General features: G+C 49.5%; 1 long non-coding RNA gene across 1 annotated transcript; it reads left to right on the forward strand.

Annotated features, from left to right (window-relative positions):
• Nucleotides 1–1,969: 1,969 nt before the first annotated feature.
• LOC137447130 (uncharacterized) lies at nucleotides 1,970–6,895 on the forward strand. Its single transcript, XR_010988797.1, has 2 exons — nucleotides 1,970–2,728; nucleotides 5,328–6,895. It is a non-coding gene; the product is annotated as an uncharacterized lncRNA (long non-coding RNA).
• The last annotated feature ends 1,043 nt before the right edge of the window (nucleotides 6,896–7,938 follow it).

Here is a 7,938-nt window from a genome sequence, read left to right on the forward strand (position 1 = left end):
TTCACCGAGCGAGTCATTTGTCATTGGAACCGGTTGCCCAGGGAGGTGGTTGAGTCATCGACCCTGGAGGCGTTCAAGGGGAGATTGGACGTGGCACTTGGTGCCATGGTCTAGGCATGGGGTCTGTGTTGATAGGTTGGACTCGATGATCCCCGAGGTCCTTTCCAACCTAAGTGATACTGTGATACTGTGATACTCTGCATCCCTCCAGCGTCACTCCCGGGGTGAGTATGTTCTGTAGCCCTGCCTGGTCCCCACACTGGCACAGAACCGGGGCTGAGGAATTGCCTTTAGGATACAGAGCAGGAAAGTGTTGGTGGACCAAAGACTGCAACTGTCTTCCTGTACCCATCTCTGCCAAGCTACTACACATCAGCAGGGTAGAGGACCAAAGGCTCCATGATGGCCACACCGGCTCTCTCTCCAAAGAGCATGTCCAGAGGATTTTGCACTGCACCAGTGAGGTCACTTGGGAGGTCCCTCAGTGCCTTGGATGATCTCACTGGGCAGGCACGGGGGGCACAAGACCAGGGTCCCACGGGTACCCCAAGCACTTGCAGCTCCTCCCCAGCACAGGACCAGCCCTTTGATCATGTGCCTGAGATAACTCAGAAAAATATTTGTCAGGAGAAATACATTGTCAGTGGAATATTTTGTTCTGAGGAGTGCCCTGGATTTGTGTGTGTGGAAAGCAGGCTGATTTAGAATGACAGCTCATATAGCAAGAGATAGTCTGTCTCCTTTAATCCATTGTTCCCAACATCCCAACTGGTTAAAGGTTTTCCCAGCCCAACAACAAGAGCTTGTGAGCTTCAGGGAGGAAACTTCCACCACTCAGTATTTATCTCTGGGCACATACATCAGGAAGGAGTCACCCACGGGAGCGCAGCGATCAGGCCGGTGCTCATCTCTCCCGTGCCGCGAAGGATGTGCGATTCCAGGCGAGATGAAAGTTGTCCCGTTTGGGATGATGGATGCTGGCCAGTGTAGGGGGAGGGCTGCCAGGATAATCACACTGCTTTATAAAACTGGAGACTTTTGGAACCCAATCTAAGGGAAAGTTGTGGAGTCCAAGGGCCAGATGCACTAAAAGTTCCGGCTTTTGTCATGACACAAGACAGAAGCACAGAAGTCGTCCTTTAAAACCACCCAGGAGGCTCATGGAAGTTTGGGATGCCTTGCCAAGCTGCTGTAGAGCCAGGGGTCCTCAGGACTGGGTTGCCACCATACTCTGAACAATTCTGTCTCCCTTGAGCATCTCTGTCCTCCCAAATCCTCACTCAATAAAACCGAAGTCCTTAAGTTGAGAAACCAGAAGATGTTTAGCAAATCTCCATCCCTTTCCCACTGCTTTTTGTGGTGACCCAGGTGTGGTTCATAGATTCATAGAATGGTTTGAGTCAGAAAGGACCTTAAAGCTCCCTGCTATGGGCATGGACACCCTCCACTAGACCAGATTGCTTGATGTCCCAAGAAACCACAGCAAGGACCTGACACAGCTTCCACCAGCTAGGTGCTCTTTCACTCTGTCCAGCAAAACTCTCTCTAAATTCACCCCTCCACTCATGCCACTGTACAGATGTCTCCTGACACTGCTCTGGCTTTGCTTTAGGCAATTCTGCCCTGGGATGTCACTTCTGGCTGGTACAGCCCTGCCTCTGACATCCCCATGTTTTCAGGTTGCCCCATTTCCCCCCTCCTGCCTTGGCTGTCTGGGATGGGGCAGGCACCCAGTTTTTCCCACCAGCAGGAAAAGGCTGGTGAGCCCCACCGGAGCCAGTCTGGCTGCATTTGGCTGAGCTGGGTGCTGGGGCAGATAAGTAAACACTTGCAGCTCTGACATAAATTACTTTAGTCCTTGACAGCAGGACACTGACCAGGGTCGCCTGATAAGGCAGGGAAAGCCTTGCATGTCTCTCAGTCCCACTCAGATATTTCACAATAAATGTCACTGGGAAAGAATAGACACTTCTGTACCCATTAGGCAGCTGCATGTTCCTGTCACCTTGAGAAGAAGGGACGCATTGTCAGAGCTGTCGGAGCAGGCAGGAACCAGCTGTTAATCTGCTCTGACATCCTTTTTCACAGAGCAAGTGTGAACGGGGTGTTGCAAAAAGCCAGTGGAAAGGTGATTAAAAATAGGCCCTCGATGAACATCTAACGGGGTCAGCCACAGCACCACCAGCGTGGAGCACCAGCCAGAGGACCAGGATGAAGACAGCACCTCCCGCTGACTTCAGATCCATCATCTCTGCAGTCCCCTCCTACCTGTGCCTCGGTTTCCCCTGATCACAGGCAACGTTGCCCAAGGGCTGGACAATGTCCTTGACACCTTGCTTTGTAGATGACCCAGATCTACCTTCCTGTTTTGGATGATGGCTGGGTTCTCAGGACCAGACGGCAAAGTTGCAAACCTGACAGTCAAAAGATGAGCTGGATGGAACAACACTGCTTCATCTAATTGGATCTTGGCATATGTAACACCATATGTAATTGAGAACACCACCAGATCCAGCTGGACATCCTGCTCTTATGCCACATGTCATCCAGGGAAACCTGCCTGTGCCTTCAGCATCAGTTCCCTCCACCACCGTGGCTGAGGGACTAAAGATGCTGGTAATGGTTATCTGGGGAATCAAATGCGCCTGTTGGACAGCTCTGAACTGAAGCTCCTTGTGTGTCCAGCTGGCAGAAGACCTGGGAATCACTGCAGCTTTGTTGCAGGCAGGTGAGAGACCCACAACCTGGACAGGGAGCAGTGTGCCTGCTCTTCCATAGGTACCCTGGAGAACGTGGGATGCTGGGCTGAAGATGAATACTGAATGTTTTATATGCTCACTTTAGGCTCTGACTTCAAACTATTTCCCAAATGAAGGACCCCTACTTCCCCTACCTCCCTCCTTTTCTGAGCAACATTTTTGACCAAAGTGCAGAGTTCTCTAGTGGAAATGGCTTTGGTTTCTGTCCCAATTGGTAAGACCACTGCAAACCCATTCTTGGTCTTGCAGCTCGTTGCTTACAGAGAGACTTTGCTGCTCCAACTTTTGCTTTGTGCAAGTCTCCTGCAAGAACCTTTGTTTGGCTGTTCTTGGATCTTTGTGTCCTGCAGATCTTCAGGGCTTTGCTACAAGCTCTTTTAGCTATAGGTCCCTTTTATTACTTCAGATATTAGGAAATCTTGGGTGGAAGACATCTGCTCAGTGTCTAATGCATTTAGGATCCTCATTAAAGTGATATTCCCCCTGTTATCTTGGGTCTGATCTATGGAGAAGGATGCTGGTCTCTGAACCACAGGCTGCCACATCTCACTAGAACCCCACCACAGCACAGGCTGTACTCCCCCCCTACCCCCCCAAGCCTCACACACCCCTTGGGACCTGCCCCTGTTTCCTGCCCTGGCGAGGACAAGGCTGGCCAATGCTACAAGCTGAAAGCTCCCTCACAAGCCCGTGTTTAATATTTTATTTTGCTTCACTGTTTAGCCTTTTAATGTGGTTCTGCTTATTTTTATAGGTTTCCCAATCTGCCCCCTCCCCAGATTGTTTATATTTTTGGAAAGCCTTCTGTTTAGTGCCTGTAATACCCCTGACGTCCTTTAGCTGCAGTGGTCTTCCCTTCCCCAACTCCTCTGTCGGGACTTAACTGGGATTTGTTTCAATACTAATCTCTCAAACTGTTTATTAAGCCACCTCCTGATTTATCTGCAAAAGATTTTTCTTGAAGTTATAAAATTTCAATCAAAATTCCTCCAGGCATTTCACATTCCCCTCTTACAATCACTAAATCCTATTTGTTCTCAGCGTGACCCCCCTTGGCTCGCAGCCCGGGCTCGGCCCCGGCGTGGCTAGAGGAGGAGGTGATGGCAGTGAGCGCAGATGCGCCGCAAGAGAGCAGCTCCAGTTAGAGCAGCTCCAGTTAGAGCAGCTCCAGTTGCCCCCCTGCCCCAGCAACCTCCCGCCTCCAGACAAGGAGACTTGGAGAGTTGCTCTGCTGAAACCATTCTTTGCTTTCCACCTCCAGCCTTAGCTGCTAGCAAAGCTTCCCCCTTAGCAGGAGTGAATTTTCCTTGTTGTTCCATCCCCTCGCACCTAGTTCCAAGCCCATAACATGCTAAATAATTCCTCTTCCACCTTGGTGTTTACATTCTTCAGATACTTTCCACTGCTTTTCATGTCCCGACTCATCTGGCCCTTTGCTGGGTTATACCCAGCTCCTTTCATCTTAGCCTGGGGAAGCAGCCTCCCATCCCTTGCTGCCTTCAGCACACCCAGCTCAGAAGTGGCAGCACTGGCCAGGCTGCTTTCTACCCCCACCCCCAACAAAAAGCCTCATGCACCCATCCCAGTCCTTCCAGGATGAGGCTGGCCCAGAGGATAAGCTCATTCCTTGTGCCTGGATCCCTGTTACCCAGCAGCTTTCCCAGCCAGCTCACTCCTTTTGGTGTAAATCAGGTGTAGATAGCACCAGACAGCATTTTATACCCATTTCTCACCCCACAGGGAATACAGCTGCTTTAATTCCTGCTTTGAGAGGCAGCCCATGAAAGCACATGGCAAAGCTTCATCCTCCCAGACCCAACTGCTCTACCCCATCTGGGACAAAAAAAAAGCATTAGGTCTTCAGACCTTCAAACAGCTTTGGGGCTTAATTTACAGGAGGAAAACCCTCTAAGGGTCTGTGCCCCTAGTTATGTCACATCAAGGGTTCAAACCCTTTATGACTGTATGTTTACTGCAGCAAGGGATTGCATATTTACTACAGTGAGTCAGTAATTGGAATAATGCAGCTCTGCAGAGCAGTGAAAAACCCTTTTGCTTAGTTTAATACACTCTATTTCCCCCAAAACACAACTCCTGACTGAAGTGGGCCAAACCAAACAGTTCAGCTACCATATGCAGGACACTTCAAAGAGAAAATGAAGAGAGGCAAAACCAGCACGGGAGGATGGGGAATCCCAGTGGGTCCTTATCAGGATCCCTTTCAGTGGATGTTCCCATGTTTTAGTGGAAAGAATAAAAGGCAACAACAAGAGAAAAGCCCTGGGAGTGTGAGGCTAGGCGGCTGATAGAGGGTTTTCCTCTGGCTAGACACCGAGGCTTTAAAAAAGCTGCGGCAGAGTGTGGGATCATTAAACACCTTCAGATTCCTTCCCCACTGCCAATCACGGCATCAGCAACCGCCCTCTCCGAGGCGTCTGCTGATCCCACTTTGAAAACCTCCCCATTTATCACCGCTGGGAGAGATCCTGCTGAGACCGCTGGAGCCTGCTGCTTGTCAACAGGGCACCTTATCTTCTCCAAACATTTACTTAACCCTTTGTCTGGCAGGCCAGGAACAATGGGAGCCCAGCCGTGGCCCCGCACTGGGGATCCCAGTTCCAGCCCTGCCTTGCGCAAGAGCTGCTGGTTCCTGCCTGCTCATGGCACTGGCGGTGGGCTGAGTGAAAGGGATGTTGGAGACCACAGTAGAACCAGACTCCACCTCCGTGGAAAGGTCACTTGCAACACAGTGGGATAGAAAATTCCTTTTTAAAGTGTTTCCTACCAGGAGCAGAGGTACAAGGAGCTTTTCAAGCTCTAAGCAGGCAATGAAGCAGACCATCAGTCATCATCAGTAATTCTAACAGCCCCCAAAATCAGCTACATCAGCCCTCAGCTGAGCAACTCTGCTTGAAGGAGTCACAGAATTAAACAACTGTTTTGTCTAGAAGAGACCTTTAAGATCATCAAGTCCGAGCAATAATCCAGCACTGCCAGGTCACCACTAAACCACGTCTGTCAGCACCACATCTACACAGCTTTTCAGTCTCTCCAGGGACTGGGACTCCACTACTGGCCACACATTCCAGGCCTTGATGACCCTTTGGGGGAAGACATTTTTCCTCATGTCCAACCTAAACTTGCCCTGATGCAACTTGAGGTCATTTCCTCTTGTCCTATAAGTTTTTGCTTGTGAGAAGACACCATCATCCACATCAGCCCAACCTCCTTTCAGGGAGTTGTAGAGACAGGAGGTCTCCTGTCAGCCTCCTTTCCTCCAGACTGAACAACCCCAGTTTCCTCAGCTGCTCCTCACAAGACACATGCTCTAAACCTTTCACCAGACTCATTGCCCTTCTTTGGACACACTCCAGCACCACCTTTAGAGGATGAAGCTGTAGCTGTGTGCCACTCTAAAAATAATATACATTCACTCTGTACTCATTGCAGAAGATTCCAGATGTGTCTTCATTGGACAACCCATTTCAGAACAGGGTTTCTAATAAACACAGGAGTTCTGGGAGAACTTTCCTACAATGTAACAACAAGTCACAAGTTTCCAGTGGAAATGGGTCAGACACTTGCAACAGGAAAAAACCATCTCCACTCTTGACTTTCAGTGCAACAGGAGAGAAACTCATTGGCCTGGATCCCAGCAGGAGAAAGCCTCTGATGTGCACCCAGTCCTGCTGTGCTAGCACTTGAACAGCAATGATGAGGTACATGCTGCTGGGAAGGATGCTTGTAAGGACCCACATGAGAAATGTTGGCATTTTTGCATGAGGAACCTCAAAGTCTACACATCTTCATGTCATGACAAGCCTTTAACCAACCCCACAGTAGCTGATGTCAGATACAAAGACACTGTCCAATAAATACAGCACGATAACAAAGGAAGGAAGCTGTAAGGAACCAGAGGACATGGAGGTAGCTCTCACTGCTCAGTTCTCCGCTTATGTGAACAACCTGCAGCAGGCTGGCTCAGCAGCTGTGCTGGGGACAGTAACAAATGGCTGCATGTTTGAAGCTGAGTTTTAAGTCTTTGTTCTGTCATTGTAATGCTTTGTGCTGTTATCTGAGACAAGAGCCGGGGGTTCTCATCTTTATCTCGGAATAAAGACGCACAGATCACGGCAGCAGTTGAGGGTATGACAGCCTTGGGAAATCTGGAATGGGGTTAGCAACAAACAACCCTTCCAGCACAGCTCTGGGGGCAGGCTGATGCTCCTTTCCAAATCCCAGTCTGGATTATGAGATTCCTGGAAGTGTTTTAATTAATTGTCCTTCATGTGATGTGGCTGCTTAGTGGAGCTGGGAATGAGGTGGATATATGTTTATGTGCTTCCTAGCACTTCAGCAAGTAACACTATACAGGTGATCTATCTCTTTAAGCCATTTGGAGGGGGCAAGATCTTCATGATTCTAAGTCATATATTTGTTATATCCATACTGCCACTTTGTCACATACTTAATTAAACACATATTCATAGAATCATCAAAGTTGGGAAAGGTCTTCAGGATCATCCAGTCCAACTGTCAACCCAACACCACCATGCCCACCAAACTGTGTCCCAAAGCAGCACATCTACACCCTTTTTGTACACCTCCAGGGACGACAACCCCACCACCTCCCTGGACACCCCACTCCAATGCCTGGCCACTCCCTTAGTAAAGAAATCTTTCCCAATGTCCAAACCAAACATCCCCCAGTGCAACCCAAGGCCCTTTCCTCTTGCTCTATCACTTGTTCCATGGGAGAAGGAACTCCCAGTCTTGGGGGTGGGTTCCTGTGTTCTCAACATTGGTGCCACCTGAGGAGACGAATGAGTTACTCTTCAGCAGTGAGCTAGTGCTGACAAGTGACTCACACTGTTTGTGTGACTATGGCCTTGTGGCCACCACACTATTGTTACCGAGACGCCGGCATGGACCTTCAGTAAAGGAAGGGACTCCTCAAATACAGCTTAGGATGCATCTGTGAATTCTGCACTCTCCCCGCCCATGGGAACAAGATGGGAACAAGAGTGACATGATCAGCCACTGCAGAGCAGAACTGAGCTTAGATGTCTAAAGGCCCTCCCTTTAGGACAGAGGACCATGACAGACAGTAAGAAATCAGCAACATGGGCAGGGAGTGTAGAGGCATTCATGGGCGCACATGCAGAGAATGCTGGTGGCC

Source organism: Melanerpes formicivorus, unplaced genomic scaffold (genome assembly GCF_026170545.1).
Source record: "Melanerpes formicivorus ecotype bairdi unplaced genomic scaffold, bMelFor1.0.p_v2 SCAF_19, whole genome shotgun sequence".
Lineage (NCBI taxonomy): Eukaryota > Metazoa > Chordata > Aves > Piciformes > Picidae > Melanerpes > Melanerpes formicivorus.